Source organism: Triticum dicoccoides, chromosome 7A (genome assembly GCF_002162155.2).
Source record: "Triticum dicoccoides isolate Atlit2015 ecotype Zavitan chromosome 7A, WEW_v2.0, whole genome shotgun sequence".
Taxonomy (NCBI): domain Eukaryota; kingdom Viridiplantae; phylum Streptophyta; class Magnoliopsida; order Poales; family Poaceae; genus Triticum; species Triticum dicoccoides.
Window position 1 is genome coordinate 378,034,512 of NC_041392.1, and position 22,877 is coordinate 378,057,388.

Sequence of the window (22,877 nt, forward strand, 5' to 3'; positions counted from 1 at the left end):
ACACCACCTGGGCCGCGGCTCCCAAATTCAAGTCCGGGCCCCCAATTCGGCTTACCTCCTAGCTAAAAAAGGGCCTGGACGGGTCGTCGTTAGACGGGATATCGGCGTTGCAGGCGCGCATCAAGAGCATGGTGGACAAGAACATCAAGCTCGCCAATGTGACCCAGGTGATGCTTTTTTGCCGGATCCTTCCCTGCCAGAGCCGGACTTGCCATTTGTGGGAGTTCTATCCGGCCAAGCACCAGACCTTGCGGCAGTTCTTTGGCTCCATGCATGAAGGTATCTGGAAGGTGCTTTTGAAGGCCAATCAGACGTGTTCACGGACGTCTGAGGACCGCGGATACGACCTGACCCATCTAGCTAGTCCAGTAAGTTCTCCATACTTCTAGGTGTATCTCTTCCTGTGCATTCTAGGAAGATGTCTAAGTTTCTCCATTTGTATTTTCAGAGGTGGATAAAGAAGGCAGAATGGATCTAGTGTCCGACTCCGCTGCCCGAAAACCTGGCTATCCCGCTCCTATCAAAGATGCTGGTTCCAGCGCCCTACCAGGCGCCAGAGAAGAAGGCCAAGTAGAACAGCCGGGAGACAAGAAGTGGCCTCCGTCATAAAGGCACTTCGGACGCAATATCCGAAGACACCGAAAGCCATTCCTCCCCTGCCGACAATGATGAGGAGGAGGAGGAAAGCAATTCTCCCCCCGAGGGGGAAAGGAAGAAAAGGGTGGCCTCCACAGATCTGGAGGCAGAGGCGGAGGCGTCCAAGAAAGGGAGAGTCTCCCTTGCGGATGATTCCAAATCGGACACCGACAGCAGCCCTGAGTGGCATCCCAGGAAGAAGCCCCTGGCCGGAACGTAAGTACTCAAAGGCACTTACACACATATATATCCAGCTCCTTTGCTTCGTGGTTTTAATATGTTGAATCATGCGCTGCAGTCCGGCTCTCGCCCACCTCCAGCGATCCTCATCTTTGGGGAATTCGCTGGATCCAAAGGTGATGGACAACGGGTCGCTTCTGCCGGCCTCCTCCCCCAAGACTACGAACGATGCCAAAGTGTTGTCCCGAAGGACCCTCCCAGGCCAGGAGAGGTACATGAGGCCGCTGAGGTGGTGCCAGAGGGTGATACCTTGGCCGCCGGACACATGGGGGAGCAGACCCCCTGGAGACTGGCGATGGGGGCCATACCCAATTTCGCCCCTAGCCGAATAATATTCCGGAGGCCCGTACGGCTCCGGAATCAAGTAAGCAGCCTCCTTCAAAAGAAGGGGGTGCACCTATTCCGCCGGTGACCTCTGTCCATCAAGAGGCACCGGATACTCTACTGGAAGCGCTCCAAGGTGCTTCCATTGTAGAAGAACACTGTATCCTTATGGGTGCGGTGGTTGAAAGGGTTCAGTCTGCTAAGAGCGGACTGACTGAAGCCTGCACCAGCCTTCTAACAGGCTTTGAGGTATGTGACACAATTATGAAAAAAACGCTGTAGTACAGACAGTAGCCCCCGAGACTCTGTCCGGTGTTCAAAAAGAAAGGCCAGACAGAGGATCGAATCATTTTCGTAGGAGACTAATCATATATGTCTATGCGAATAAGAAGGCGTTAATGCTGGCTGCCGAAGTAGCCGAACTGAAGCAGAGGCTAGAGCAGGCCGATGAAGAGCTCAGCTGTGTCAAAAAACATCTTGAGGACAAGCAAGGTACACAATGGCCTATTCAGATCTTTAAAATGATAAGAATTGCTTTTGTTGATCACGTTAATATGATGCTTCATAGGAGCTGCGGCCGAGGTGGAGTCCCTCCAGAAGGCTCTGAGCGAGGCCCAAAAGAAGGCGGAGAAGGAACAAGCCGCCCACAAGAAACACGAGTCTAGGGTCGGGGAGGTTCAGCAGGAGCTCGAGGACACCGTAAAGAAGTGTGAGTCCTTGGAGCGAAACATTGCGAACTAAGAGTTCGAACCTGCTAAGGTCCGCCAAAGCGCAGAAGAGGCTCGGGTTGAAGCCCAGGGTGCCCTCCGGGAAGTCCAGGAGGCCAAGCAAATTGCGGCGAGTAAGACCTTTATTATACATAGCAAATATGTGAAGAAAAGGTACCTCTTACTGACCCGGATTTGGAGTTCTCCAGGAGCGTTTGAGGATCCGCCTCGTAGTGTTGTTGATGCTGCGGAGTTCTTCCGATCCAAAGAGGGGAGCTCATCGGAGAAGCTGGTCTGGTCGCAATACCTTGCAACAGAGCATCCGGTGGCCCATAGAGACCAGTTGAAACAGTTGTCCGAACTGCATAGGGTGGCCGGATTGACCATGAAGGATTTAATAATCCATCTATGGCCTGCCGAAGCCGTGCCCAGCAGCCACTTCAGGCTCGTGAAGCAGCTAGTCGATGCCTGCCCTCGACTTGATGCCATAAAGCAATCGGTCTGTATCGAAGGTGTGTGGATGGCCTTCGCCCGCGTCAAGGTACGGTGGGCGAATATGAACGCCGTCAAGCTTGCGATCGAGGGGCCACCTGAGGGCAAAGAGCACCGCACGCCCGAGCACTATTTTGATGACGTCCTGGAAGGATCTCACATTGTAGCGCGCCAGTGTGCGAAGGACATTATTTGTGAATGAATGTATTCATGCTTATCCAGTCCTGTGTTATGGAACAAAGTCAATATGTAATATATTGCTTGTTGTTTTTCGAAAATATTTCCTCCTGTGCGGCCGTTTATTTAAACCTGAGAGTTGGATAGTCATTGGCTTCAGCCCCCACATAGATATAGGGGGGTGTTCGGATTGGAACCTAAACACACTTGACCCAAGAGTTTGGTCCTCGAAGGAGGTGTTTAGTGCATCGGACCGGGCAATCAGACTATGTTGCTTTATCACCCTCACTTAGCCATAGGAGTTTGACAAATAGGAGTGTAGGCGCAGCCCCTAGTTTGTTTATCCAGACTAGGGGCTGTAAACACCTGATCGGGTGGAAGCCGATCCGTCGCATAGTGCGGAAAAAATCGCAAGAGATTTTAGCCACCGAATAGCTGATCACCTCTCGCCACATCATGACAGTCAGTTTTTGGCTTTCTCTACTGAGGTGTTTATCCGTATGAACCAAAAACACAATCACAGTAGTTCTCCCTTTACTACCCTAGCCAATAAAATGGAAAGTAAGGTAGCAAGCACAGGAGCTGGGCAACCCAACTATTGACCAAAGACATGATTCGGAGTCGATGCATATAATGCAATATTCGGGGCGTTGAATTGTACTGTAAAAAGTGTTCGGACTTGTTGCCAACATATGGAGCCCAATGGAGCCCCTGGCGAGTTAAGTCGTACGAAAGTGTACGGGTGCAATTGATAAAAATAGTTTAAATATAATAAAGGAGTAAGCCAATGCCACATATGTTGGGCCGCAAACTTTTTCCATTATAATCTGATTGATACATCAAAGCGTATTTGTACAAATAATGCGATAACCAACCGGGCAATTTAACATGCTGAGGCCAAGGGGAAGCTGCGTGCGGGTCCTGCAAACAAGCAAAGTGATCGTCAAGAAGATCATCTAGATGCTTCTGCCACATGTCTATGATGCTTGCCTCCTTGGTATGTTTATCCTTCGAAAGTATCAATGATGAGGCCGTCGTGAGGGGCCTATGGAAAAGAAACCTAAAAAGGATAAAAAGAAAAAGGGAAAGTATGAGTGCCCGGATACAGTCAAGCCGTATTGTGGACCATGATCGAGTTATGCCTCCGTCTTTGCCCATGGTATTTTTAGTGCATAGTTATGTACGCGTGATACGTATGCCGCAGTTCGGTCGGGACTGAGATGGAGGCCGAATTGCTACTCCGACTCCTGACGAGTCGGACTGTCATGCTGCGGAGTAATCCGGACTCATTTAATATTGTCCAAGGCTTGGCCATCGAATTGATGTTCTGCTTGATAAGGCTGCCCTGTACTTCCGCTGCCAGGGTCGCGGTGTGCTCCTCGGTACGGAGGGAGCGTTCCATGTTTCCGTTGACTGTTATGACACTGCGTGGCCCGGGCATCTTAAGTTTGAGATAGGCATAGTGTGGCACCGCATTGAAGCGAGCAAATGTGGTTCGTCCGAGCAGTGCGTGATAGCCACTGCGGAAGGGGACGATGTCGAAGATCAAGTCTTCGCTTCGCAAGTTGTCCAGCGATCCAAAGAAGACTTCCAATGTGATTGAGCCCGTGCAATGGGCCTCTACACCTGGTATTACTCCTTTAAAGGTAGTTTTGCTGGATTTGATCCTTGACGGATCGATGCCCATTTTGCGCACTGTGTCCTGATAGAGTAGGTTAAGGCTGCTACCACCGTCCATGAGGACCCGCGTGAGGCGGAATCCATCAATGATTGGGTCGAGGACCAGTGCGGCTGAGCCGCCGTGATGAATACTGGTCGGATGGTCCCTGCGATCGAAAGTGATCGGGCAAGATGACCATGGATTGAATATTTGGGGCGACTGGCTCTATCGCATAGACGTCCCTGAGTGCCCGTTTGCACTCCCTCTTGGGGATATGAGTAACGTATATCATATTCACCATTTTGACTTGGGGGGGATTACTTCTGTCCCCCAGTGTTCGGTGGACGGGGCTCCTCGTCATCGTCCTCACTTGGCGGCCCCTTCTCTTTGTCCTCGGTATGTAACTTACCGGCCTGCTTGAAGACCCAACAACTTCTATTGGTATAATTGGTAGGTTTATCGGGGGTGTCGTGGATCTGACATGGTCGATCGAGGATTCAGACCAAGCTGGATGAGCCCGAATTGTTTCTTTTAAATGGCTTCTTTCACCGACTGGGCTTGGAGCCGCTGAATCCAGCGTTAACCATCGTGTCATCGGTATTATCAGCGTTGTTCCGACGCTTGTGCCTGTTGCGTCGGGGCTTGTCGTTGCTATTTCTGGCTTCGGAAGTGCCAGGTTTGCTTGCATTATTGCTGCTACGGGCTAGCCAACTATCTTCGCCCGTGCAAAAGAGGGTCATAAATGTCGTGAGGGCTGCCATGGACTTCGGTTTTTCTTGGCCAAGGTGCCAGGCGAGCCATTCGTCGTGAATGATATGCTTAAAGGCCGGTAGGGCTTCGGCATCCGGACAGTCGACGATCTAGTCCTTTTTAATTAGGAACCTAGTCCAGAATTTCCTGGCCGACTCTCCGGGCTGTTGAACTATGTGACTTAAGTCATCGGCATCCGGAGGTCGGACATATGTACCCTGAAAGTTGTCTCAGAAGGCGTCTTCCAGGTCCTCCCAGCTGCCAATGGAGTTTTCTGGCAGGCGGTTTAACTAGTGCCGAGCTGGTCCCTTTAGTTTTAGCGGGAGGTATTTGATGGCGTGAAGATCATCACCGCGGGCCATATGAATATGGAGGAGAAAGTCCTCAATCCATACTGCAGGATCCGTTGTTCCATCATATGATTCGATATTCAGGGGTTTAAACCCTTTTGGTAATTTATGTTCCATTACCTCGTCAGTGAAGCAGAGGGGGTGTGCGGCGCCTCTATAGCGGGCCACGTTGCGACGTAGCTCGGATGGAGTCCGTATGCGGTTTTCGGCCCGGGCGTGGTTATGGTTGTCGTTCCCGGCTAGATAGTCGTCCTTGCGCATCAGAGCACGCCCCCGTGATTCGTAGATCGATTTGGTCTGGCCCGCTTTGTTTTCCAAATCCTGCCGCAGGTCGTAAGTATATTTCCGAGCTGTTGTGTGTCTACCTTTACGGTGAGGTAGGACGGGCTGGTATTCGGCTTGAGCTGCCGTTTTGTCACAGCCACTTAGTGGTCTGTTAGTTGCATTACGCGCCGATGGTACGGGCACCAGCGCCTCGTCGTCGAATTGCGGTAGCAGCTTATGCTTCGGGTAACTCTTGGTTGGGCACTCGAGGCCGTATTCCTCAGCTGCTAGGACGTTAGTCCACCTGTCGTTGAGCAGATCTTGGTCATCTTGAAGCTAATGTTGCTTCTTTTTCAGGCTCCTTGCAGTGACTAATAGTCGGCGCCTAATGTGTTCCTACTCAAGGGGTTCCTCAGGCACGATAAAGTCTTCGCCACTGAGGCTCACCTCCTCCTCAGAGAGTGGAAGATAATTACTATCCTCCGAGTCTTCGTTTATAGCCTGTTCCTCTGGGCTAATTTTCCCATCTTCCGGATCGTCCTATTCGGAGGCTGGCTCGACAGGGTCTTCTTGGTCTTCGGTGTCGTCCGGAGTATTAATGTCGCTGGTGCTAGTATTGCTATCTTTTCCACGGCGTGATTTAGAGCGGCGCCGCTGACGTCAGCGCTTTGGTTGTATCTTAGGAGGTGTATCCTCAACTGGATTTTTCTCGTTATCGTCGTTATCCTCTTTGGGTGTATCTACCATGTACACGTCATACGAAGAGGTGGCCGTCCAGCGTCCGGTAAATGGCGGATTTTGGGCCTACTCTTCTCCGACATCGTCGTCCATACCGTCGATGTCTTCAAAGCAGTAATTGAGCATGTCGGTTAAGTCCTCGATAGTGGCTATGAAGTGGGTGGTGGGTGGGACGTAAAATTCCCCGCTCTCAGCCCCTAGTCCGGGCTGGGCGTAGTTCGGACGTTGCCCCTCTGTAATGATGAGGGATCACATTAAGTCCACAACCTCACTTAGAGGCGAGGTTCGACCAGGGAGAAGGGAGTTCATGGAGTATGACGGGGAGGAAACTCCTTGGCCGAGCTCACACGATGCTGACTCCGAGGGTTTGGGGTCAGTGTTCGGAGAAGATTTCGGCTTCATGACGATTGCCGGTGACGCTGCTTCCTCTAGCTCTCTAGTACCATGCTTAATAGCCGCAGAGAGTCCGGCGGGCTCGGGAATCCCGTCTTCGGACCTGGAGACGCGCTCCAGATCTAAGGCCATAGTGGAGGTTGGGGTCGCGAACCCTTGGAAAATCATGTCTCCTCAGATATCAGCGACGTAATCTAGATTTCCAAAACTAATCTTGTGACCCGGGGCATAGTTGTCGATCTGCTCTAGATGGCCAAGGCAGTTGGCCCATAGTGCGAAGCCACCGAACACAAAGATCTGGCCGACGAGAAAGACCTCCCTCAGGGCAGCCTTGTTGTAGAGGACACAGGGGAACTCTCAATGAAAGCACCAATGTCGGTGTCAAAACTGGCAGATCTCGGGTAGGGGGTCCCAAACTGTGCGTCTAAGGATTGATGGTAACAAGAGACAAGGGACACTATGTTTTACCCAGGTTCGGGCCCTCTTGATGGAGGTAATACCCTACGTCCTGCTTGATTGACTTTGATGAGTATAGGGGTTACAAGAGTTGATCTACCATGAGATCGTAATGACTAAACCCTAATTGTCTAGCCTGTATGATTATGATCGCCTCTGCGGACTAAACCCTCTGGTTTATATAGATACCAGAGGGGGCTAGGGTTGTACATAGTCGGTTTACAGAGAAAGGAATATTCATATCTGCAAGCTAAGCTTGCCTTCCACGCCAAGGAGAGTCCCATCCGGACATGGGAGGAAGTCTTCTGTCTTGTATCTTCATGGCCCATTAGTCCGGCCCATGTCACATAGCTCGGACGCCTGAGGACCCCTTAATCCAGGACTCCCTCACCAGCCACTCCAGGTATCGCACCTCGTGGATGACACCAGCTTCTTGCAGCTTGCTGGTCTCCTGGACGATGAAGGACCGCTTCTCCGTGGACTGCCGCCACGCCTTCTGCTTTACTGGGCATACATTGAGGCACACTTTTCAGGTGATGCTCGATCACCTCCCTTGGGACTCCGGCCAGGTCCTTGGGCTCCCATGCGAACCCCTCCTTGTTCATGCGTAAGAAATCGACCAGTGCCTTTTCTTGGTCCGGGGCAAGGTTGGCACCTATGGTGAAGGTGGCTCACAATGCTCCATCTTGGTCAACCGGCACCTGCTTCGTCTCGGCTTGGCCTTGGGAGAAAAGCTACTTCTTTTTTGTTGGCATAGCCCCTGGTGCCCCCGGGGCTCTTTCCTCCATCGGTTGCGCGGCTGCCGCGGCCCTGAAGACGAGCTTGAGAGCCGCCAGTGCCTCCCTGGAGTCTCCAGCCATAGTGAGGACGCCGCTAGTCCCTGGCATCTTCATGAGGTTGTAGGCAGGGTGAGTTGCTGCCATGAACTCGGCTAAGGTTGGGTACCCGAGGATGGCGTTGTACGGGAGGCATATGCGGGCAATGTCGAAGTCGATGAGCTCAGTGTGGTAGTTGTCGTGGGTCCCGAAGGTGATGGGGAGACGGATCTGCCCCAGGGGGCAGGTGGAGCCATCAACGACCCCGTAAAACGGCTTGGTGGGGCAGAGCTCGCCATGTGACACATGAAGCAAGCCGAAAGCTTCCATGGAGAGCACATTGAGCCTGGCCCCGCCATCGATGAGGGTCTTGCTTACTGCTATGTTGCAGATGGTGGGGGTGCAGATCATCGGGAGCGCGCCCGCGTTGGTCACGGGATGGTCTCTTGAGTCGAAAGGTGAGGTCGGCCTCTGGTGCCGCCCATCGGGAGCGCTCCCTGTAGCACGCGGGTGGCACCCACTAGGCGGAAGAACTGCTTGATGTGACGGTCCGAGGTCGGCTTGATGTGGAGCATCCCATGATCATCCCCATGGACGCACCTACACCTCCAATGACACCACTTGGACCAATGACAAGAGCCCGAGCCAAGGCTATCGAAGATAAGGTGAACTCACTCCTCTCCGAACTTCCACTTTCTATGCATGAGACATGGCTACTACCTAAGTCTGAGTTGTTGTGCATAATTTGGTACCAAGAGGACCCTCCCGAAGATGCACATGAAGATGTACAAGTCCCCAAGTTCGCGGATGAAGAGAACCAACGGAAGGAGTCAAGTACACCTCCCAGGCCCCCGGACAACCGGACACGGCCCCGGACGTCCGGCCCCTGGAGCTCCTCCCACCACAGTCGCGCAACCGCCAGAAGCTACAGGCCCTGGACATCCGGCCTCGCCAGCCCGGACATCCGGCCTTTCCCGAGCCTCTGGATATCCGGCCACCAGCCCGGAAATCTGGACCCCTCTGAACCCGAGAACAACAAAGCCCACCGCTCCAGCCTCGCGTGAAAGCCCGGACATCCGCCCCGACGCCCGGACGTCTGGCCTCCCCTATCTACGCACAGTGAAGGGTCGAGGCCCGTGTACCCCTTCTCCCCCCTAGACTATATATACTCCACCTCGTGCAACTTTCTTGGGTTAGCGTTGTGATATCTCATTTGAGAGATAGAGCTTCGCTCATCCATATCGGATCTACTCCACGAGAGAGACCGCGGCCCCTCTACGGAGAAGATCCACCTTGGATTCAAGACCTCCTCACGGAGAAGACATCAAGACCTCCTCACGGAGAAGAACCGGTTACCCTTTGTATCGTCCCTTGTTGATCGTGGATCTTGTATCTCTCTTTGTGTTTCGAGGATCTAGCACATGTGTGATCATTCTTGTTGGTTTTAGTGTTTCTCTTGTTTTTCCTCTTGTGATTCCCCTCGTTTTCCCCCTCGTGTTCTTTGTGTTCATCGCGGGATCCGCTCCTTTCGTGAAAGATCGGCCGATTAGGGTTCTACCCTACATCATCTTGGTATCATGAGCCACGTTGATCACGATTTCGGAGCCCCCATCTTTGTTTTCTAGCCTAATTTTGTTGTGTTCTTCCCCAAATTCGAAAATCTCCACCAAAAATAGCCCCAAATGTTTTTCATGGTTTGTTGGTGTGATGAAGTTTTGTTGGATTTAATCCTCGGATTTCGTGTGTTGCAGGTAGATCTAGCTTTCCATCCACTTTTCCCCAATTTCCATCCACAAATTTCTCTGAATTCTGCCCGGATTTGACCTCCCCTTGCGACGATCTTCGAATCCATCCATGGATCCAGAGCCCGGACATCTGGCCCGATAGCCCGGACATCCGGTGCCCCGGACATCCGGCCACGACCCTGGACGTCCAACCCCTGGCAGCACCACTTCCTCTCCAGCGCCCGTTTTCCGTCCATTTTCCCCCAAATTTTGTTCTAGTGCCCACATATACTTCTGCATACCTCCACCATTTCCGCATAGCCCCACCATATACCACATACACAACCACCGCTTACCAACTCCAACTCCGACAATTTTGGTCCAATTTTGCTTTGAGAATTTGAGTTGCGGTACCGTGTCCTACTTGTGTTTCAGCTATTTAGGTACGGTTCGACATCAACATCACCGCTGCTCATCTTCGCCACGGACGCGTCATCAACAATGAAGACCTCGACTCCATTTTGGTATCCGGTCCACCATTCTGACACCATACCGTCCGCAAGAAACGGTAACCTCGTCTTGGTATTGGACATATCACTCTTTCTATTACATTGATAACCATCATAGCCTTACTCCTTTGTGTTGTTACCCATCGAGACTAGCCATTGAGTATTGCCGGCAACGAGACATGTGCACATTAGTGATCATACTTCCCATAGCATACATACATCATTGTTGCATATATTGGTATCATCTCTTGTGTCACAAAGTTGTCACCGCATACACAATTGCTATCTTGGTTCGTCAAGCATTGCATGAGAAAAGAGCTCAAACATCAAAGAGCCAAACAAGCTTTTAAGCAAAAGGAAAGATGAGCAAAGAGCTTTTAAGCAAGAACCATAGCATCATACAACATTAAGATTGTCATACTCGATCATCTTGGATCATATCATCGAAACACGTTGCATAGAACATACTTGGGATAGAAGTCGTTGCATTTTTGCTAAGTAGGTTGTGCACAAGTTCTTTGTATCCGCCTATTGTGCAATCGTGCTAGCGTCTCTCTAGTGTTGTGCAACAAGACCATTTTGTGGATTCCACATTTTGGCTCATCCTTGGCTGTCCAACCCCACTTGTCTTTTGCGTGTGTGTTTCCGTGTACCTTATATGCTTGGTCTACTTGTTACATTGCATCTTGCAAATCTTTTCCAACATTATTGAAGCTCACTTACAATTGCATCAAATTTTGTGCCACCATCCTAACCAAGCTCCACCATAAGCTTTTACTTGTGTAGGTGTGAGAAACCAACAAGAGCTAGTACCAACTGTGCTATTTCCTTGTCCTACATTGGCGTGATCATCGATCCACTTTCAACTTCGGTCAAGGTACATTTGGTATTCGTTCTTCTCATTCTACCACTCACATTGTGTATATTGCAATGATGGATAGGCCAAGTACTTCTACCAACCCACTCTTCATTGAGCACGACAACATGAAATCCTTCATCACCAAGAGCCACCTCTTTGGTGCACAACCTACTTTGCATCAAGAGCAACAAGCTATGAGTGAACGCATCGACAACCTCGCCACCGACTTGCGACTTTCTGAGCAACGTACAAGGGAATACTTCGACCACAATCTCGACGATCACAAGCAAGAAAATGACGCAAGGATGAACGAAATTTGCGCTTTGTTGCTCAACCGCTCTTCTTCCACTTCGTCTTCATCAAGAAGGACTCGCTCAAGCCGACACTCCGACTTCACCCTCTCCGGCTCAAGTACACCTACGTTGAACACTCTATGCCGTGCCGCGCGCAACGATCGTCAAGCAAGCCTCCATCCCCTACGAGACACCGTCTCTCAAGAGCGCCAACAACATGAAACTCAAGAGGCCTTTGTGCTAGCACGAGAACGGCAATGCCAACACCAACATGAAGAGGAAGAGCGAGCATGTCTACACCAAGTTGCACAAGATGCGGAGGCACAACACCAAGAAGAACAACACCGTGAAGCTCAAGCACTTGCGGCGTAACAAGCCCTCCAAGATTCAAGTCGAGCCATAGCCAACCGAGGCCGATAAGCACGTGAACAAGAGGAAGCACTTCGCGAAGAACTTCATGAACGATGACATCAAGCTCGTGTGCACCGTCACATCCCTCAAGTTCCTCATCGAGCTCAACAACATCCCCCACAAGCTCGCCAAGAACATCAAGTTCATCAAGAGCATGAAGACAATGGAAATCCTCCACCACAAGAGCAACATGAGGTTGACAACCCTCCTCATCAAGAGCGACACGAGCTTGACAATCATCTACAACACGGGCGCCATCATCCCCGACCCCAACACAATGAAGAGCAACGCTACAACAAACTCAAGTTCACCATGCCCAAGTTCAATGGAAGCAACGATCCCGAAGAGTACCTTTCATGGGCATTGAAGGTCAACAAAATCTTCTGTTTGCACAACTATGAAGAAGAGAAGAAGATCGCAATGGCATCCCTTGAGTTCCAAGACTATGTCCTCATTTGGTGGGAACAATTCATCAAGCACCGTGAGGCAAGAGGTGAACCACCCATCACCACTTGGGCACAAATGAAGGATGTCATGAGAACACGTTTCGTGCCTACCTACTACAACCGCGACCTCTTCAAGAAACTCCAACTACTTAAGCAAGGAACCAAGAGCGTGGAAGATTACTACAAGGAGATGTAGATTGCCATGATACGAGCCAATGTCATGGAAGATGATGAGCAAACAATGGCACGTTTCTTGAATGGACTCAACCATCCTATCAAGAAGATCGCCGACTTCCAAATATACTCGAACCTCATCGAGCTAGTGCACCAAGCTACCAAAGCGGAACGCCAAGTGCAAGATGATTTCAAGTATGCCAAGTTCTCATCCAAGTCATACGGCTTCTCCAACAACCAAGCTTCAATGACTCCAACACCGACGACCAAGCCTTCTACTAGCACCATCGACAAGTCGAGTTCCGAGAAAGCATCATCAACTCCAAGTCATCCTCCTACTACGAGCAACTTCAAGCTGAGAGCTTCATCATCATCATCAACTCCAACCGATGAGACCGTCAAGACAAGTTCCTTCAAGTGTTTCACTTGCGGAGGCCGAGGCCACAAGTCCTATGAGTGCACCAACAAGCGGTCTATGATCCTCAACGACGACGACACTTATGACTCAATGAGTGAAGAAGAAATGGACGCCAGCGAGCAAGTCACCATGCACCGGCAAGTGAATGATGACGAGGAACAAGTCTTTTGCGATGAAGATTCAAGTCCCGCACTTGTTGTCTCCAAAGTCTTGACTCTCCAACATCACCAAGAAGAAGACCAACGATGCCACATATTCCACACCAAGGCTGGCATCAATGGACGATCCGTCAAGGTCATCATCGATGGAGGGAGTTGTCATAATCTCACAAGTGAGGAACTTTGCTCCAAGCTACAATTGCCCAAGACGAAGCATCCACATCCATACAAAGTACAATGGGTTAGCGACTCCGGCACCATCCAAGTCGAACACCGAGTACAAGTCTCCTTCAAAATTGGCGCCTACGAAGACACCTTGGAGTGTGACATCGTTCTAATGACTGTTTGCCATCTTCTCCTTGGACGTCCATGGCAATTTGATAGAGGAGTCATCCACAACGGCCGAACGAACCACTACACCTTCAAGATGAAGGACAAGGAGTATGTACTTCATCCCATGTCTCCAAGCCAAGTTGTCGCCGATAAGCAAGCCACCCATCGTGAAGATCATAGCGAGAGAGCGAGACACCAAAAAGAGAGTGAGCGCCACAAGCCCAAATCGAACACCTCCACGATGAGCGAAAGGAAGAACCTAGTCCTATTTGCCACCAAAAGTGAGATAAGAGGAGTATGTGAGAACCCATCTAGTGTCCTACACTACGTCCTCGTGTGCAAGGACAATGCACCACAAACTAACACTTCTCACACTCTTCCTCTAGTGTTGTCTTCTCTTTTGCAGGAATTTCATGACGTTTTCCCCGACGAGCTACCTCCGAGACTACCTCCTCTACGAGACATTGAGCACCGCATCAACCTCATCCCCGGAGCACCGCTTCCGAACAAAGCTCCCTACCGCGTCAACCCCGAAGAAACCAAAGAAATACAAAGGCAAGTAAAGCATCTCATAGACCATGGACATGTGCATGAAAGTTTGAGTCCTTGTGTCGTCCCGGTCATTCTTGTGCCAAAACGTGACGGTAGCTTTCGCATGTGCTCCGATTGTAGACCTATCAATGCTATCACCATTCTCTATAGGTGTCCCATTCCATGCCTAGATGATATGCTTGATGAGCTTAGTGGTGCCACTATCTTTTCCAAAATTGATCTTAAGAGTGGTTACTATCAAATCCGCATACAAGAGGGTGATGAATGGAAAACCGCTTTCAAAACCATGTTTGGCTTGTATGAATGGTTAGTCATGCCTATGGATCTCTCGGAAGCACCGGGTACTTTTATGTGTCTTATGAATCATGTCTTTCGCCCTTACATTGGTATATTTGTTGTGGTCTACTTTGATGATATCCTTGTTTATAGCAAATCTCTTAGAGATCATGTCACCCATGTTCGAACCATTTTGCAAACTCTTCGAAAAGACCAACTCTATGCTAATATGGAGAAATGCCTTTTTGGCGTTGATAAGCTCGTTTTATTGAGTTTTGTTGTTTCTTCTAAGGGTGTTCATGTTGATGAGTCCAAGATCAATGCTATTAAGACTTGGACACAACCAATCAATTTGCTACAAGTGCGTAGCTTTCTTGGTCTTTGGGGTTTCTATCGTCGCTTTGTGAAGGATTTTAGCACCATTGCTTCGCCTTTGCATGCTTTGAGCAAGAAGAATGCGCCTTTTGTTTGGGGACCATCCCAAGATACCTCTTTCAATGAGCTTAAGAACTTGCTTACTCATGTTCTCGTGCTTGCTTTACCTAACTTTGACAAACCCTTTGAGATTCATTGCGATGCTAGTGCTAATGGCATAGGAGGCGTGTTAACACAAGAGAAGCACCCCATAGCTTACTTTAGTGAGAAACTCTTCGGCGCGTAACTCAATTATCCCATCTATAACAAAGTGCTATAAGCTTTAGTCCGCGTTTTGCATGAATGGGAACACTATCTTCGCCCGCATGAGTTTATCATTCATACCGATCATGAAACGCTCAAGTATCTTAATGGCCAAACCAAGTTGAACAAGCGTCATGCTAAATGGAGTGAATTTATTGAGTCTTTTCCTTATGTCATCAAGTACATTAAGGGTAAGGAAAACATTGTAGCGGATGCCCTTTCTCGCGTATGCATGCTTGTAACTCAACTTGAATTGGATGTCATTTGTTTTGAGCATATTAAAGACTTGTATGAGAATGATCCTACTTTCGCTACTCCTTATGTCAAGTGTTTGTCGCACAACTTTTGGGAACACTATTACATCAACGATGGGTATCTTATGAGAGCTAACAAACTTTGCATCCCCGAGTCTTCTCTTTGTTTGTTGCTTTTGCAGGAATCTCATGGAGGAGGCTTAATGGGACACTTTGGATGAGACAAGACGTTCGCCACGCTCTCGAAGAACTACTTTTGGCCAAAGATGTTTCACGACGTCAATCGCTTCACCAACCGTTGCTCCACATGTCGCAAAGCTAAGTCCAAAGCTCAATCTCATGGCCTTTATATGCCCCTACCTATTCCTTATCAACCATGGGAAGACATTAGCATGGACTTTGTACTGGGTTTGCCTAGGACTAGAAATGGCAAGGATTCGGTATTTATCGTTGTGGACCGTTTCTCAAAAATGGCACATTTTATTCCTTGCAACAAGATAGACGATGCTTCACATGTTGCTACTCTCTTTTGTAGGGAAATATTACGTCTACACGGAGTGCCAAAGACTATCATCTCGGACTGTGACGTCAAGTTCCTTAGCTACTTTTGGAAGACCCTATGCGCCAAGATCGGAATCAAGCTACTCTTCTCTACGGCATATCATCCACAAACCTACAGCCAAACAGAAGCTACCAACCCACACTCTCCGCTTTACTTCGAGTACTAATCAAGAAGAACATCAAGGAGTGGGAGGAGTGCCTACCTATCGCCGAGTTCACCTACAACCGAGCAAGACACTCAACAACCGGCAAGTCCCCCTTCGAGGTCATCTACCGGTTCAACCCTTTGTCACCATTGGATATTCCCCCTTTACCACTCCAAGAGCACATCAATTTGGACGCAAGTGCATGTGTGACTCATCTCAAGAAGGTGCACGAAGATACAAGACATACTATCGAGCGCCAAGTACAACAACTTGCGACCAAGGTCAACATCAACAAGCACCCCATGATCTTCAACATTGGTGATCTCGTGTGGCTACACCTTCGCAAGGACCGCTTTCCACAAGAACGCAAGTCCAAGCTTCAACCACGAACGGATGTACCCTTCAAGGTGCTTGCATGCTACAACGACAATTCTTACAAGATCGACATCCCATGTGACAAGTACTCCGTGAGCGACATCTTCAACATCAAAGATCTCTCGCCCTACCATGGTGATGAGGATTTCGATCCGAGGACGGATCTTCCCCAAGGGAGGGGAGATGATGCGGAGCATCCCATGATCATCCCCATGGATGCACCTACACCTCCAACTACACCACTAGGACCAATGACAAGAGCCCGAGCCAAGGCTATCGAAGATAAGGTGAACTCACTCCTCTCTGAACTTCCACTTTCTATGCATGAGACATGGCTACTACCTAAGTCCGAGTTGTTGTGCATAATTAGGTATCAAGAGGACCCTCCCAAAGATGCACATGAAGATGTACAAGTCCCGATGTTCACGGATGAACAGAACCAACGGAAGGAGTCAAGTGCACCTCCCAGGCCCCAGACAACCGGCCACGGCACTAGACGTCCGGCCCCTGGAGCTCCTCCCACCACAGTCGCGCAGTCGCCAGAAGCTACAGGCCCCAGACATCCGGCCTCGCCAGCCCGGACATCCGGCCTTTCCCGAGCCTCCGGATATCCGGCCACCAGCCCGGAAATCCAGACCCCTCCGAACCCGAGAGCAACAAAGCCCACCGCTCCAGCCCGGATATCCGGCCCGATGCCTGGATGTCCGGCCTCCCCTATATGCGCACAGTGAAGGGCCGAGGCCCGTGTACCCCTTTGTAACGCCCCGAGACCGATGTGCCAGGTGTCCTCCAGTTATTCGTTGTTGTTGCCTTGTCTTTTGCTTGCGTGTCAAGCATCTCATATCATGCCATCATGTGCATCGCATTTGCATACGTGTTGGTCTCATGCTTCCGAGCATTTTCCCCGTTGTCCGTTTTGCAATCCGGCGCTCCTATGTCCTCCGATGTCCCTTTCTACCTCCTTTCGTGTGCGGGTGTTTAACGTTCTCGGATTGGACCGGGATTTATCATGCGGCCTTGGTTTACTACCGGTAGACCGCCTGTCAAGTTTCCTGCCATTTGGACTTCGTTTGATACTCCAACGGTTAACCGAGGGACTGTAAAGGCCTCATGTGTGTTACAGCCCAACACCCCTCCAAAATGGCACAAAACCCACCTAAACCCCCTCCATCATCTAGGCCGTTCAATCACGATCGCGTGGCCGCAAACCGCACCTCATTTGGACTCTCCTAGCGCCCTCTACCTATATATATAGGTGGCTCTCCCCGAAATTCACGGTACGAACCCTAGCTCCTCCTACCTCGCGCCACCGGACAAAGTTCCCCGCGCACGGACATGTCCGCGCTGCCGTGCCGGACCAATCCGAGCTCGCCACCTCATCCCGCGCCGCCTCCTCTCTCTCCTCTCCCACGCCTGGCCACCGCGGCCCGCGCTCGGCCCGCCCGAGCCGCCCCGGGCCCGAGTGCCCCGTGCCCCGCGCGCCTGTCCCCGCCGCCATGCCCGAGCGCCGCCACCGCGGCTCCTTCCCGTCGGCGCCGCTCTTCGCCGGCGTGGCCCTGCCGCCGCCGCCGCCAGGTGCTCTGCCGCGGGCCTCCTCGACCGCGCCTCCACTCCGGCCACCTCTCCGGCGCCAGATCCGGCGAGCCCCGGCCGCGCCAACCGTCTTCTTCCACTGTTCCGGCGACGAGCTCCGGCGGTGCCTCGATCCGCGTGCGATCTGGATCTGGATCCGGTTGACCTCTTTTGCCCTAACCCTAATATTATTTGCAATATTCATCATGTCATAACTCTGCAACCGTTGCTCCGATTCGTGCGTGTAGCATATCAAATTGTTCGTCTCGACGAGTACTTCATTGCATCATGTTCATTTGAGCTCATCTTGATGCCCAAAATGCTGTTGGAAGAGGGCTATGTGATGTTAGTTTCATATCCTTATCAGCTTTTGCACTTTTGTCATTTTTGCCATGATTAATGTGTGCCTCCTTTCAACTTAAGCCCTACATGTGTTTTGAAGTATGCCATGCCATCCTTACAGGGGTGTATGCCATGTATTTTTGTGATCTATGTGGTGACTAGCACAAGCATGCAAAGTAGCCCTCTCAATGTTGCAGATTTCAGGGACTTAGAAATATTCTAAGTCTTTGCATTGTCATTATTTTTATGCCATGTGTTCATGTTGATACAGAGTGATCCATGCCTCTTTTGAGCATGATCAGTAAGGATGTTTTGTAGATTTTGTGGTGCTCTATCCATCCATGTCTTTGTTTGAAATTATGGAGCACACTAGCTTGACTCAATCGAGCTCTACTTTTGCTATAAAATGTTCCTGGCAGATTGTTAACATGTTTAGCAATTTTGCCGAGGTTGTTGTAGTTGATCCATGCTTGCTATGTTGTTGTTCTTGCCATGTTTAGCTTCTATGACATGTCTACTTGCTGGGTGTATGCTTAGTTTGTCATGCTTTGCCATGTGGTGAGTGCATCGAGCTCGTCAACATGCCTACTTAATATCTGTTTTGCCATGCTCCAGTTTTCTGCTAAGTCTGAATCTGTTAACGTTAATTGCTATGTTCACATGGTTGGCATTGTATTTTCTGATCCCTTTTCGCTTATAGTCAATAAGGGACTTTTGTTGTATACTTTAAGTAGCTTCATGCCATGCCTTGCTTTTCCATGATATGTTCCTGTAGCATGTTGTTAGCTTGCTCTAAACATTGCTTCCTGATGTTAAATTCCTGACATGGTATTATTTCCGCCAAGTCTGTAACCTGATATCGTTTGCACTTTTGCCATGCTTGTTTGAACCTGCTATTGAGTGAATTAGCCGTAGCTCATTGTTCATATTTTGTCAAGCATCTTGAGTGGATCCCTGCCATGTATTTTGTTGCTATGTTAGAGTGTTGTAGCATGTTGTTCTTGATGCATTTAGATGGCCTCGTGCTGTTAATCGCAGATCGGTGCCATATTTGTTCTGCTTGCCATTTTCAAACCGTGCATCCGATTCCAGTGATCTTTATATCGATTTCGACCAAAATCAAATCCTCTTTCCAGTGGCACTCTTGGTTTTCCAAGTTGAGGCCAGGTTCAATCTTTCCTTTCTGAATCATGCATATGCATCACATATCACATCCCGCAGATCATGCCTTGTTTTGCATCATGTTGCTTGTGCATTGCACGTGGTTGATGGTCTCCCTTTGCTCGTATTCTTGCTTTGGGTAGAGCCGGGAGACAAGTATGTGATTGAGGAGCCCGTTGAGTACGCTTACGAGGATCAAGCTAACGTTAACTCGGAGAACTTTGCAGGCAAGATGACCATACCCTCGAAATTACTTCTATCTTTGCTTGCTAGTTGCTCGCTCTTTTGCTATGCCTACGCTGTGATACCTACCACTTGCTATATCATGCCTCCCATATTGCTAAGCCAAGCCTCTAACCCACCTTGTCCTAGCAAACCTTTTTTTGGCTATGTTACCGCTTTGCTCAGCCCCTCTTATAGCGTTGCTAGTTACAGGTGAAGATTGGAGTTTGTTCCATGTTGGAACATGGATATTTGTTGGGATATCACAATATCTCTTATTTACTTAATGCATCTATATACTTGGTAAAGGTTGGAAGGCTCGGCCTTATGCTTGGTGTTTTGTTCCACTCTTGCCGCCCTAGTTTCCGTCATACCGGTGTTATGTTCCTTGATTTTGCGTTCCTTACACGGTTGGGTTATAATGGGAACCCCTTGACAGTTCGCTTTGAATAAAACTCCTCCAGCAAAGCCCAACATTGGTTTTACCATTTGCCACCTACCCCTTTTCTTTCCCTTGGGTCAGCCGGCTCAAGGGTCATCTTTATTTGATCCCCCAGGCCAGTGCTCCTCTGAGTGTTGGTCCAACCTGTCAGCTGCCGATGGCCACCAGGGGCCACTCTGGGCTGGCCTACCGGAACCTTGGACAATCCGATGTGCCCTGAGAACGAGATATGTGCAGCTCCTATCGGGATTTGTCGACACATTCGGTTGGCTTTGCTGGTTTAGTTTTACCATTGTCGAGATGTCTTGTAACCGGGATGTCGAGTCTGATCGGATTGTCTTGGGAGAAGTAATATCCTTCATTGACCATGAGAGCCTGTGATGGGCTAAGTTGGGACACCCCTGCAGGGTTTTGAACTTTCGAAAGCCGTGCCCGCGGTTATGGGCAGATGGGAATTTGTTAATGTCCGGTTTTAGAAAACCTGAAACTTATCTTAATTAAAATGCATCAACCGCGTGTGTAGCCGTGATGGTCTCTTTTCGGTGGAGTCCGGGAAGTGAACACGGTGTTGGAGTTATGCTTGACGTAGGTTGTTCTAGGATCACTTCTTGATCATAGTTTCTCGAACGTGCTTTGCCTTCTCTTCTCGCTCTCATTTGCGCGTGTTAGCCACCCTATATGCTAGTTGCTTGCTGCAGCTCCACCTCATACCTTTTACCCTACCTATAAGCTTAAATAGTCTTGATCGCGAGGGTGTGAGATTGCTGAGCCCCCGTGACTCACAGATACTTCCAAAACCAGTTTGCAGGTGCCGATGATATCGTGCAGGTGACGCAACCAAGCTCAAGGAGGAGCTTGTTGAAGTTTGTGTTCGTTATGTTGTACCGTTTCCAGTTGATCAGTAGTGGAGCCCAGTTGGGACGATCGGGGATCTGTGTAGCATTTGGGGTAGTCTTCTTTATTTTGGGTTCCGTAATCGGACCCTGATTATATATGGATGATGTAATGATTTATTCATGTATTGTGTGAAGTGGCGATTGTAAGCCAACTATGTACCTCTTTTCTTATTCATTACATGGGTTGTGTGAAGATTACCTCACTTGTGACATTGCTTACAATGCGGTTATGCTTCTAAGTCATGCTCCGACATGTGGGAGATATAGCCGCATCATGGGCGTTACAAGTTGGTATCAGAGCCTTCCCCGACTTTAGGAGCCCCCTGCTTGATCGAATCGCTGGCGTTGTTGAGTCTAGAAAAATGGTTTGAGTCTTTTAGGATTATATATATTGGAAAGTAGGATTCTTTTTATTCCTCAGTCCCCTTCGTCGCTCTGGTGAGGCATCCTGACGTAGAGTTTTGACTCTTCTCTTCTCAAATTTCACTAAAAAAATTTAGGATCACGCGGGTATCTTGGAATTGTTCTGATGGTTTTGTGACGAGAACATTGTTCTTGGTGCCTCCTGACATTTAGGGGTTGTGGCAGTGTCCTGGGGAGTTGAGCTCCGAGGTGTTGTCGTCACAATTTTATCGTTGCAATTCTGGAATACCTGAGTTTCGTCGACATCGAAAATCTCTTTTATGCAGTTGTTGGTGAGATAACCTCGACGTCACCCAGTACTGGGGGGGGGGAGTTCGGGAGTATCGCCATAACTCGTATAACGGATGCTTTTTCGAAGGTTGAGGTAAATGATTTCCGAAGGTTTCTTGGTTATGTGTTGAAGGATGGATACACCTGGATATAGGATTTGCTAGTTTTGGGTGAGATATTATGCTTCCCCTGTATCCCCAACACCTGATTGCATAACCGAGAAAGTTTCGGGAGTTTATAAGTGGGAATTCAAGTAGCTCTTAGGATATCTTTCCGACAGATGTATGATATGAAATTGGGGTTCGACGTCTAGTGGTCCGCCTATCCACGGTTGTTTTTATAGTGGTCTCGTTGTGTCTTAAAGAGTCCTTGGCTATGCTGACTCGGGGACGCTTTGTATGTCATGTGCACTGCCTTGTACATGATGGTGTTGTACGATCGAGCCCGTGTAGGCCCCACCACGAAAACTTCGGACGAAATCTCTATCATATGTTTGTTCCGGCTTATTCTGCAAGCTAATCCTTTGTTTTGTTTTGGTTTGTGGTATTCGAGTTGCTTCGAAGTCAAATGTGGATTCCATACCTTTCCTAAGCGGTGTTCTCATACTCCGATGTGAATACTAATCCTTCTTGATCATCGAGTTTGTCATGTTAATCCCTTTCAACCGGCGTGTTTTGTCCTCAAGTGGATCTGATTGTTCTCAACATTCGCAAGATCACCTCTCAGTTTTTCTCAATAGTGTTTGTTTCATCCGTCTCCAAGTTGACTTTGTTTTCCCGTCCTCCCACCCTTTTTCTTCGAGGACTCATATATCTCAATCAAGTATCATTTTATTGATGGAAGTGTCTCCATTTTTTCCTTCATGTTCTTATCCGGTGATTCTCATGAACATTCTAACGGAGCTTCTAGTTCGTCATTCTTCATTCTTTTCATCTCTGGTGGTTTCAAGTCAAGTCTTGTTGATCATACCCTTTCCTCGTTTCAATGCTTTTCTTATGCCGGTGCACCTCTTAATCATTCACCTCTCACTATTCAATTATTCCGGTGTGCTGAAGATATCTTAGAAGATTCATGTTTTCATTCCTAACCCATTCAACATATCTCGAGGTTGTTATCCCATTCAAGCCATTTAATTTAAGCGGTGCATTCTCTCTTTTAATCGTTCAACGGTGTATCTTTTGAGTGGGCCCTAACCCACATGTCTTTTTCCAGGATCTTACCTGACTCTTCTAATCCTTCCCGGTGTTATTTCCAAAATCTTTTCCCAAGTTTGATGTAAGAATGAATTATCATCACCCAATTGCCTTCTCCAACATCGCTTTCAAATTCTTTTCACCGTTGGCTCAACCTTTCTATTCGTCATCCCGGAGTGTCTCAACA